Consider the following 12,500-nt stretch of genomic DNA (forward strand, 5'->3'; position numbering starts at 1 on the left):
GGAGAAGCAGGGTGAGGAGAAAGTGAAGGAGGAGGAGGAAGAGGGAGAGTATGAGAAGGAGGAGGAGGAGGAGGAGGAGGAGGAGGAAGAGCGTGGTACGAACTTATCAAAACTCACCGGTAAAAAAAGAATACAAAGTTTTGTTGAGTATAACCATAGCGTCGCGTATTTGATTCAAAACTCATAAGCATGTATAGGAAATTGCTTTTGAATAAACACAATTTATATAGTGGCGATCAATCTATGTACAGTTATATTACAGTAGGTTGACAAATGATCGCCATCTATCACTGTTTGATGTATTGTAGTAGATCGACATTTCAAATTCCGATGCAATTTAGAAATAAAAATGATTGAGCTTCTTTTTTTTTTTTTTGGAGCTTTTATACAGCGCAATATCCACTAAACGTGCCGAAAGCACTTTAGTAATTTATGCGGATTCCAATGTAATTTATTTATCTCTTTTCCTCAAAGGTTACAAATATCCGAATCTGGAGAGAAAAATCCAAATTTGGACAACATTATTAGGGGGGGGGGGGGGGGGAGATAGCATTCAATTGTCGCCGTCGTCGTCATCATGATCGTTATCATTATCATCATCATCACCATCACTACCACCATTATCACAAATAAGGAAAAAAAAAAAATTAAAAAATAAAAAATTCAAACAAACTACCCATATATTTCTGGCCAAATAAAACCAAGTTCTGCAACGAATGTTTTTTGTGTATCTACGCCACCGCGAGCGCAAAACCTTAATAATTACCGCCATGTCTTGAGTGCTTCCCAAACTGGCTAAAATGTACCTTGATTGCAACCAAGTCAACGTTCAGCCATCAGACAGTCGTTACATTAACCGCGACACCCTAATAATAACCCTGTAAAGTTGTCACCTATCGTCAATTAATGGCCTCATAAACCTTGTCATAAAACGTCCAGCCTCGTTTTTAAACATGGGATTTATTTTGTTTCGTTTTGTGTATTTTTTCTTTTCTTTTTTTTACCCTTCATTTTTCTTTTTTGTTTTTTTTTATTTTGTTTCTTAGCTTGCTTGTTATTTTTTTTTTTTAATTTTTTTTTTTTTTGGATTATTTTATTCTTTTTTTCTGGGTTTTTTTTTTTTTGTACGTTTCGGGCTCAAAACCTTTCGTCAGCCAAAATAATATAAGTTAATAGGGTAATACTTCACGTTAAATTATCCATGTTGTTATATATGAACGTTCATTTGCTTACAATGCATCGTATAGAGATTGTAAAAATATTCTTTGATTCAAAAGTTCGGCCCATGTCATTCTCTCTTTTTTTTTTTTTTTCTTTTTCTTTGTTTATTTTTATTTATTTATTTTTGTGTGCATACAACTGGTGAAATCTTCTAGTGTGACTCGGCGACTTAGCGATACGGTGTCTCGTCGTGTCACAAACTTTAAGCGATGCTAAGCGTGGTCATTGGCCAGATGGGTGACAGTGGTCGTGGGATATTCTGGTCTCGGCGTTGTGTCTTTCGGTGAAGCACTCTACTCACATTGCCCCACGCGACTCGGGTGTAAATGAGTACCTGGATATAATAAGCAATGACAGATAACAGGCGAATGATACTGCATGAAATAGGAATTTGGTTCCACGGGGCCTTCAAGGGGAATAAATGAAACATTGTGAACGTATTGAGAAAGGGAAATCCATGAAAAAGCGCCCTAAATTCCGGGTCTTTTTAACCTGCAAGTTAGGATAGCTATGTCCAAGTTTAATTTGGTGGGAGAAATTGCACATATTGTGTGTGGCGGCAAAGGCAGATACTGCACAATTCACGCTACTAAAACCGGTTTAAAAATACAATGTAGACTTATTGTGACCGTACTAAACTCTCTCCTTACCAGTCATTTTCGGGATTTTCCCCAAAACGTCACACCTAACTAACACAAAAATATATTTTTTTAATCACTGAAACACAATAGCTAAGTAAGTTCTTGCGATAAATAGTTTCTTCAGCAAAACATGCTCTACAACACACTGTTCATTTTCTTTAAATTTTATGATGTACAAGAGAAATTTGAAAAAGAAAAATGTTGGTTGTACCGTGTTCTTCGTTATGTACTTAACGAAGGATACGGTTGTATCGTATCGTAACGAAGGTGACGATTTTCCTATAGTTGATGTGGAGAGGGTTAAACGACTGTTTTATAATAGAAAATTTATATATAGACATACAACTAAAGGGGCTTTGAAAAGATAATGAGGATATAAATCTGTCGCGCTTTATCGGTTTCCAATACACATAATTGATCAATCGTATTATGTCAGATATACGGTATTATATATCATAGGCTATCTACAATCATAGAATGTGTTTTGTGATATGGGGTGTTAGTTAATGCTGACATAGGATACCCGTGACGCGTCAAACAATAATATTACTACTAGTGGTATATTTTAAAGTAAAAACGCACCAGATCTGAACGCCATGTGAATCTTACCAACACAGCAAGCTGTATAGGTGTGGTACCCTTGAAGGTATGAAGTCTATTTCAGAGAATTTTGTGAGAAAACTACTTCCAAAACTGTTGGTCTAAAACCAATTTTAAAAAGAGCTGAATGACGTCATCTTCAGTCGTTCTTTATTTAACGGCAAAACTAGATAGATATTGGAGGCTACAAAAAAACTGGGTTAAAATGCGGCTTCGTTTGTGTGTTGGAAAATTTGGATAAATATATCCAACCGAAAGGACTTTGAAAATGAAAGATATTTAAGATATTAATCTGTCGCGGTTTATTGGTTTTCAATACATTTGACTGATCTACCGTATTCTGCCAAAAAATATATCTACAAAATAATGTGATTTGTGATATAGGATGTTGAAGAGAAGACCGGATATGCATAATGATAACATATATATATATATATTATATATATATATTAATAATATATATATATAATATATTATTATAATATATATAATAAACTAGTTGATCTGCACTGCGATTGCCGTATAAGATATGTCAGATTCTTTTCAAATATAGGATACACTAAAGAAAAATTTGCCATTGGGTTAGCAAAGGGAATTTTATCTTACTCCATTCCTATTCTTGTACTTGTAATGTATAAATCTATCTGCATTCGCCACGCTTGCAACGCAACGGACGATGTGACGATATCCCACAATAGCGAAAAGTCAAGTAGTATTAGAATAGGGTGGGGGCGACGTGTCCTTACTAGCAGTTCTGATAACCCAAAAGTGTTACATATTATGCTCAATCACAATCATGTTAAAACGAGCCCATAATTGCATCCGGTTATCAGACCTACAAATATGTTCACCTCGAATAGGGTGTATAGATAGTATGCGGTTGGCTAAGAAGCTCACAACATTGCCATCCGGAGGTATAACGGACCAACACACAAAACTGTGTGTAACATTGAACGTTGACGGTCTGGTTAATACAGTTTAGTGAGAATTACTCATAAACATGGGTGACAAAAAAAAACAACAACAGGCCTGAGTGACATCATCTTCGTTCTATCTATAACGAGTATTTTTTTTTCTTCCTGCTCGTTTTTTTGTTTTCGTTTTGTTTTGTTTTGTGTGTGTGTGTTTGGGGGGGGGGGGGGGGTGTCTATATTCTCCATTACGACAATAATCGCAATAGCCAAATGGTAATAGTGATAATAACCCTATGATTTACGCTCAATCATTAGGTGTAAATCTTGTATCCAAAATCCGATAACAAATTATCATAGATAATAGTCGGGTGATGTCCTATTCGTTATTGTTTTGGTTCTTCGCTGGGAAAGGACGCGTACGACACTTTGTTATGTTATTTGGAAGAAGAAGAAGAAGAAGAAGAAGAAGAAGAAGAAGAAGAAGAAGAAGAAGAAGAAGAAGAAGAAGAAGAAGAAGAAGAAGAAGAAGAAGAAGAAGAAGAAGACGACGACGACGACGATGATGATGATGATGATGATGATGTTAATTTTGAAACATATTTGAGAGGAAGAACTAAAATACTACTCATAAAAAGCACATCTTATTCAAAAAAAAAATTTTAATGTCATACAGATGAAACAGGTGAACAAAGTAGATATGGCAATCCTTTATATGCCCAAAAGGATTCTTAAATAATGTAACGAATACATGAATAAAAGAGCGAATAAATAAATAAATAAATAAATAAATAAATAAATAAATAAATAAATAAATTCTCCCTTATAATACATTAAGAACCATTAGAACTTGTCCATTCGTTTTAATTAAACTAAATGCCGAGTCACTGACACCACTTATTATTGTTACGAGCCAGTTAACACTGTCACGGCATTTTCGGTTAGACACACATTTAGGATGCGATTAATAGAACGGGACAGTTTACTACGTTTAATATCACGATGTGTTGATATCTTTGTACAACACACCATAAAGAAAGTCATTAACACACTCAATCCTAGAGATGTTTGCTACTTTCAACATCGGAGGAAAATAAATGTATTAAAAATGAGTATGTGCATAGATATTTTTATTCAACTGCCATTAATATGTAAAAACTAACATTGGCTTTGATTAAACGCCTACCACAGCCTCCAACCAGGGGGATAGGTTGCGCAATATAAATGTACATTATTATTATTATCATCATCATCATCATCATCATCATCATCATCATCATCATCATCATCATCATCATTATTATTATTATTATTATTATTATTATTATTATTATTATTATTATTATTATTATTATTATTATTATTATTAATTTGCCTCAGACAAAATTTAATTAATAGGCATGGGGTAAAAGTAACTCGGTTAAACTACGGATATAGTCGGTGTTAGGGATGAGTGCAGTGAGTTAAAAAAAAAAAAACTAGAGCATTTATATAGCGCAATATCCACTTAAAAAGAACTTGCTCAAAGCGCTTTAAAAGTGGTCCCAAGCCAACAGCAACGTTTAACATGTGTGCAAGACATAAGGCGATATTACAGTGGTTTTGTCTCTGTCGGAATTTTCTGTAGGTTGTAATATCGCCCAACAGGCGTCATGTCTCGTTCTACATGCTACGTGTTGGTCAGTGACCCTTTGTAAAGCGCATTATCTATTAATTTATGGCTGATCTTGATCACTGGTTTGGTATCATCAGAATAATCACACACACACACACACACACACACACACAATATCAGCTCGCCCTATGGCACTCCATCACACTCTTTCTATTTCATACTATTATTTCCCTCAAGTTACCATTTAGTTTTAGTAGCTTGTAAAAAACATGTACTAATATTACTGAATAAAACACTTAAAAAGCACAACTATGACTGTGAAAACGTACATACATGATTATACATCGATACAATGAATACACTAGAGCTGTCGCCGACGTTAACGACATGCATGTAGGTCTCTCCATTGGTGACCAATCATGCGTATCAAACCGGTCGGAGGTTGTACATAGTAAAAAAAAAAAGTGGAAGAGAAAATGTCGAAAATGTCTGAATAATTTCGTACTCCTCGGGTGTGTGTGTGTGTGTGTGTGTGGGGGGGGGGGGTTGTTTTGTTTTTTTCGACCTTCAAATGGCAATCGATTAAAATGTCCCTCCTAATGTTAAATTTTTTTTTTTAATATATATCAAAATAAAAAGTAAAAAAAAAAAATAAATGAATAAAACTCCGAAACCCGGATGGAACTTCTTTGAAGACTTCCGTGAAGTCTCAGGTTTGAAAGATGAAAGGTTTTGATTAGTTGAGGGTGGACATTTGAATTGACCGATAAATGAAGGTCGAATAATTTATTGAATTTGACCAAAAAAATTTTTTTTTTTTTTTAAATTTCAAACAACGGCAGACAGCAGGTTAAAGCGGAGTAGTATAGATAGAATGCGCTTGGCCAAGGAGTTCACAACATTGCCATCCGGAAGTATAACGGACCAACACACAAACTCTGTGTAACCATGAACTTTTATAGTCTGGTTAATACACTTTAGTGAGACAACTCACAAACGCGGATGGCAAAAACAATAACAAAGGCCTGAGTGACGTCATCTGCATACTATCTATAAGAGAGGTAGGAATTGATATTGGCAGAAGAAAATAAATGATTGAGGGCAAATCGCCAGATAGTACTGGACAGTGGGAGAAAATGGGAGGGGAGGGGGGGGGGGGGGTGGGATGTGTGGCGCGGGTGAATGGGATGATGTATTCTCAGCTTTCATTTTAACTGACCATACAATACGAGCACAGCCGATTATTAGAATTAATGGGGCCAGTGTGTCACAGTGGTTGGGTGGTCTTTGCATCGAAAATGTACCGAGTTCCGAACCTCTGTCGAACTCTGTCACCTTGAGCGAAACTGGAGTTATGCCGCCCTAGTTCACTTTGCGGCGCTGCCCTGCGGCTGACGCATGACATACATATTATTTCCTCAGAATGGAGCCTAATAAAATAATCCCACGGGAACGAATAACGTTGACGGTCTGGTTAATAAAGTTTAGTGAGAATTACTCATAAACATGGGTGACAAAAAAACAACAACAGGCCTGAGTGACATACCAATTTTATACATAAATGTGTTTATCAATAATTTATCTTACCTATTTCAAATGGGGGTGCTAACGCAAGACTGAGATTTATTATTTCAAAATTTAACACAGAGAGGCTTGCGGTAGAGGGAATGGAGGACGAGATATTGGGGGGGGGGGGGGGGGGGGGGGGAGGATAAACCGACGGATGAGGTGGGTGAAACACACTACAATGTGATTTGACATGTGACCTGGTAAAGATGATGGAGATGATGAGAGCGATACGAGAGTGGGCAGTGGTGGGACAGACAAGCTGGATCGGTCAAACGCTCACAAAACAACTTTTATTTCTTTTCATTTTAACCCAAAAACAATTTTACTTCAAATTATCATTAAGATACCCCCATCCCTTTCCCTTTTCCAACTTGTCAAAAAGTGTCATAAATGAGATATTATATATTATATTTTCTGAAGACTTAGATTTTAAGAGCTTTTGATTGGAGTCAATCGACCGATAATATTATGATTAGAAGTAAAAGGAAAGTAGGGGGATGTTTTCTGAGAAAAATGGGAAAGTGAAATTGACAAATTATGGGCGATGGTGTGTTAGTACGTATTGGTAGCAGCAGGTGTAATGTGATTGATCGGGAAATGGGCCAATCACCTATAGGACATTGATCCTATTTATTCGTCTGATAATATGAATGCAGCAACGCCAGCCTGGAACAACCAAATAAATGATGAGCTCTTAAAAAAAAATGTAAAAAATGCATGAAATTGCGCAGTTAATCCGAAGCCAGTGATAGCGTTCAGTAATAAAAAAAAAAAGGCTTGAGCCTTTTACAATTATTATTATTATTATTATTATTATTATTATTATTATTATATTATATAATTAATAATAATAATAATAATAATAATAATAATAATAATAATAATAATAATAATAATAATAATACGGTGAAAATAATATAGGAGTGAAGGACTTAGCTTTGCGACGCCCGAAGGGAGTGTTCATCATAGATAACACACTCCTAGTAGTCTACAACAAGAGATGAAGTGAGTAGAAAAGTGCCAGAAGACAATAGAGAATAAAAATTTTCGCGGCGGTGGTGGGGTTTGAACCTGCGACCTTATTGGTAGTCTGTGGTGTTCATAACACAAGACACCCGCATAAAACAAAAGGAGTAGAAGAGTAAGGAGGAGTTGGGTGAAAAGGGGGAGGGGGAGGGGGGGGGGAGGTGGTGGTGGTGATGATGATGATGATGATGATGATGGTGATGGGAAGGAGGAGGAAAGGGTAGAAAATATTCATCAGAGAAAGGAGAAAAACAAATACCAAAATATTGATTGTCTGAGACTCAATTAACAAGCGCGTATTACAATTATCGCGACAGAACTAATTACACCTGTCGGTGTAATGATGACACGGAGAGCCGTAAAAATTAGATCAAATGGTGTCTATTCAAAGTATCCTCTCTCTCTCTCTCTCTCTCTCTCTCTCTCTCTCTCTCTCTCTCTCTCTCTCTCTCTCTCTCTCTCTCTCTTCTAGTGTTGTGCGGAGACAGTGTGTGGTCTGTTCTTGTATATTATATGCATGTAAATCTTCGTTTTATGTGTGTGTGAGAGAGATATAGTATCATATAGATAGATAGATAGATAGATAGATAGATAGATAGATAGAGAGAGAGAGAGAGAGAGAAAGAGAGAGAGAGAGAGAGAGAGAGAGAGAGAGAGAGAGAGAGAGAGAGAGAGAGAGAGAGAGAGAGAGAGAGAGAGAGAGAGAGAGAGAGAGAGAGAGCATTCATTAAATAGTTGACACATAACAAATCAGGATTTTTGGCAAAAACTGTCAAATAACCTTGATTACTAGATCCTAAAAAGCTTCATAAGATCATTAATAATCTTAAACCAATATCGTAATTGGGAAATTGACAGCAATATATTAACAGGAGCAATTAAAAATGCATGTGCTTGAGAATATTTTTTTTTAAAGAGAGAGAATCTCATGAGCCCTCTACACTAAAAGTATTCCTTCAGAGCCATTAGGCCCTGGAAAGTATTCCTTCAGAGCCATTTGGTTCTGGAAAGTATACCTTCAGAGCCATCTGGTTCTGGAAAGTATTCCTTCAGAGCCATTAGGCCCTGGAAAGTATTCCTTCAGAGCCATTCAGCTCTGGAAAGTAGTCTTTCAGAGCCATTAGGCCCTGGATAGTAATTCTTCAGAGCCATTAGGCCCTGGAAAGTATTCCTTCAGAGCCATTAGGCCCTGGAAAGTATTCCTTCAGACCCATCAGGCCCTGGATAGTAATTCTTCAGAGCTATTAGGCCCTGGAAAGTATTCCTTCAGAGCCATGAGGCCCTGGAAAGTATGCCTTCAGACCCATTAGGCCCTGGAAAGTAGTCCTTCAGACCCATTAGGCCCTGGATAGTAATTCTTCAGACCCATTAGGCCCTGGATAGTAATTCTTCAGACCCATTAGGCCCTGGAAAGTAGTCCTTCAGAGCCATTAGGACAATTGATTAGGAGTATATCCCAGTTTCTATAGCCTGAAACTGACATGGACAATAGAAATAGCAAAGTACTTTCCACTCGATCAAACAAGCCCCAGTACCAAATTACTGTTGGGTGGACCGTGGGGTTGAAAAAAATAAATCTCGACTTCACTTGGGATCGATCTCAGTAACTTTGCGTGTGAATGAGTGTTCCATCAACTGAGCTATCAGGTACACCATCTCAAAACAGTGTTATGTCGGAAGGACCCTGATTCTTAAAATTCAATTCAAAGGCTTGCTTATAAATTTAAGATATAACAAATGACTTCTTCAGGAGGATTGAGTGTTGTTGCCAAAACTTTTATTTTTACATGTAATTTCTAATTTCGGAGCATTCTCACCATTATGGTCCAAAAAATATACCCAATCATATCAATGAGAACAACAGGGCTATATATAGATTTTCTACTACTTTTCCTTGATACTGAGTTTTGGAATAGACTAATACAGATGGCAAATAAGAGAGCAGACTAGATGAAAAAGAGAAGCCTAAGGGCAAAATATGCACACACAAGAAAAAAAAACGTTCCCGACTCTGAAGAAGAAATAGAAGTTATGATTGCAATCATGTACTGTGTGGCTCAGTGGTATGGTCTTTGCTTTGTACCCAAAAGGTACAGAGTTTGACCATCCGCCTCGTTATGTGGCCTTGAGCAAGTCACTTCACCCTAGCGGCAGACACCTGGGTTATTCCAGACTTCCCTTGGAATAGACTCTAAAGACAAATTTCCCCTTGGGGTTGAATAAAGGGAATTTACATTGAATTTATTTTCTTTATATCAATGGAAAGTTCATATAAAAACAGACCAGTGAAGAAAACAAAGACCAAATTTTGGTGAAGCCACTGTAAATCCTTCCTTACATCAAGACAAAGTCAACAACCTGGGAAGACTGACATCAGAAACAGCAGTATATTGGAAGTAACTATATAACAACATTTCTCATATATAAAGGTTCCTTGATATAAACTCCTCATATTTATATCTTTCTCTGCAATAAGTCAGAAGTAAAGTCAAGTGACTAATCACCTATGTGCCTAAAAATATGGCCAAAAATGGCAATAGTGAGGAGACCCATGCCCTCAAAATAGCCAGGGTTCAGGGTTCAAAGAGCTAAAACTAACATAATAGGATTTCTTTGTTTTACTATTTTGTTAGAAAGTAGATTTTTTTTTTCTCATCTTGTACCAAAGTAATAAAGAAAAAAAAATTAATAATAAATAAACTGTGTTTATATTCATCCTCAGTGGAAACTTTACTTTAAGGTCTTTCTTAAGATAAGGGGGGTGAAGGGGCTAAGGCATTGCATTGTGACAAAGAAAGGTCCTAGATTTGAGCCCTGGTTGATTCCTGTTGTCATCGGACTTTTATTTGATTGATTGTCTAATGAACCTTCATGGAATGCCCAGGCGATGGTATCTAAGACTTAGCGAGATAACCCATCGCTGGTTCGGATAAACAAGATAACCCCGGCATCAGCTACAGAGCAGAGTTACAAAGGCTGCGAGCAAAATGTAGGGAACTCGTAAAATCCTAACAAGAAAAACAGTTAATCTTACACAAGTGAGTGTGACAGATATATATGCAAGTCATCTCAAGGTGCGCCAATGTGGTCTAGTGGTATGACACTCCCTTTTGGATTAGAAAGTCCTTGGTTCGAGCCTCGCTCAGTGCATAGTTGAGTCCTTGGAAAGTTACACAGAGCGTTATTAACTCTTCTTAAACGAATCGATATTATGGTAAAAACGTCTCTTCATTCAAAAAAAATTTTATTAAAAGAAAGAAAGAAAGAAGATAATGGACAAGGTTGGTGTGCACCAGGGGAAGTGACAAGATTGAGATGCCCGAAGCATACCAAAAGACAATAACTGGCATAAAAAACTTGTCGGCTTATCAAAATCGCATTGTATTTTCTTATGTTTTAAGTAACAGGGCTGATTCATTACTAATCTATCTATTCTATTATCATGAAAACTCGTAACAATCAATATTACTTGATAAATCAAGACAATATGCTAGAATACCAAAATTTTTAAAAAACAACTGCTTTATACATATTTGTCTGCAGAAATTGCTGTTGCACTATGGGGTGGTATGACATTCATTCATTTATGAATAGTTCATACGATAACAGCAAAAAATATAGATAACCCAATATTAAATAGAGAAATGTCCTCTAATTTAAACGTGCATTAAGAAACAGTGTACATCTTTTAAGGCAGGGTTTTATCTTAGATCAAATTCAGCAGCTGACACTATCAAGAAAATGATAATCGGGTACCGCATCAGAAAGGAAATGCCTCTGATGAAAATTGTGCACTACTGTGCAGACTGCCGTTTTGTTTGGGTCTTTTCAACGTACTTACTCCGATACTTATTTGCAGTTTGCAGGTCTGATTTTGATAACCTAAATTGTTATTGTCTCATTGTTGTAATGGAAATACTTTCGAACCGACGCAAATTATTGCGTTCGGTTATCAGACCTGGAAATTGCACGTCGTTTTGGGAGTTTGGTGGGGTAAAGACTTGAGCAGGTCAACATTCATTCATCATTCATGAGTCTAGTTTTTAGCAGGGCAAGTCAAGTGCATTGTCGATAAATTGGGCCAATGAACCACACTCAAGGATGATAATGTCATCCCAAATGAACTTTAGAAGCTTCAAGTTTCCTATTTAGCCGTCATATAATAATAAAAACATGATTATGTTGGGCGTTATGTTGGAGACACTTCGAGCAAGAAACGTAACTCATGTAAACAAATGGCAGTGGTGACAAATTCCAAGACCATTCACTTTCTCTACTTTCGCATTTTTATTTTTGACATGAATCAATGCAATAATTTCTAGTTTGTCACCACTTAAACGTGGCACGATACACTAAAGATAACTATTTAATAAAAAGAGTCTTACCTTGACTTAATCCGGTAAGAATGTGTGACACAATAAGAATGTGCTATCCGTTGAAACTGAATGAATAGTAAATAGTGAACGAAGGTAGGTGGGCCAAAGGAGAAGAGTAATAACAGAGCGGAACGGATGGCGAAGAGAGTCCATAACACACACACACACACACACACACACACACACACACACACACCCAACACATTCACGCATTCACACGGTGAAGCAGCGACGGCTGTTTGGACGACCTGAGTGTGTGTTGTTTAAATTATGAGTTTGTGTGTGAGAGCGAGTGGTTGTGTGTGTGTCATGTATGTGCGTGTTTGTTGCTAAAATTAGATCAAAGCGGCTTTGCGACAAGAAAATCGGAGCAACTGGTTTCAGGTATTTCCAGGCAGTAGCATGATACCGTCTAGGCGTTTTACAGTCAAGACGTATTAACGCAACTATATTGAGGGAGTAAAAACCAATTTGTGCGTCTATTTTCAAACATGGCACTAATTAAATCATCACAAATGATTTCTTTTTGGGCGGAATGTTT

General features: G+C 36.8%; 1 protein-coding gene across 2 annotated transcripts in view; it reads right to left on the minus strand.

Moving 5' to 3' along the window:
• The window catches only part of LOC144958688 (advillin-like), a 94,595-nt gene extending 82,438 nt beyond the window's left edge, over nucleotides 1-12,157 (minus strand). Inside the window, exon 1 of one of the 2 annotated variants that reach the window (XM_078890826.1) lies at nucleotides 11,969-12,157. The gene's annotated coding sequence lies outside the window, so the exon portion shown is untranslated. The remainder of the gene's footprint in view (nucleotides 1-11,968) is intronic. The other variant, XM_078890825.1, reaches the window with a different exon arrangement.
• Between the last annotated feature and the right edge of the window lie 343 nt (nucleotides 12,158-12,500).

This window comes from Berghia stephanieae, chromosome 13 (assembly GCF_034508935.2).
Source record: "Berghia stephanieae isolate SIO BIC M18660-M18661 chromosome 13, UCSD_Bste_1.3, whole genome shotgun sequence".
Lineage (NCBI taxonomy): Eukaryota > Metazoa > Mollusca > Gastropoda > Nudibranchia > Aeolidiidae > Berghia > Berghia stephanieae.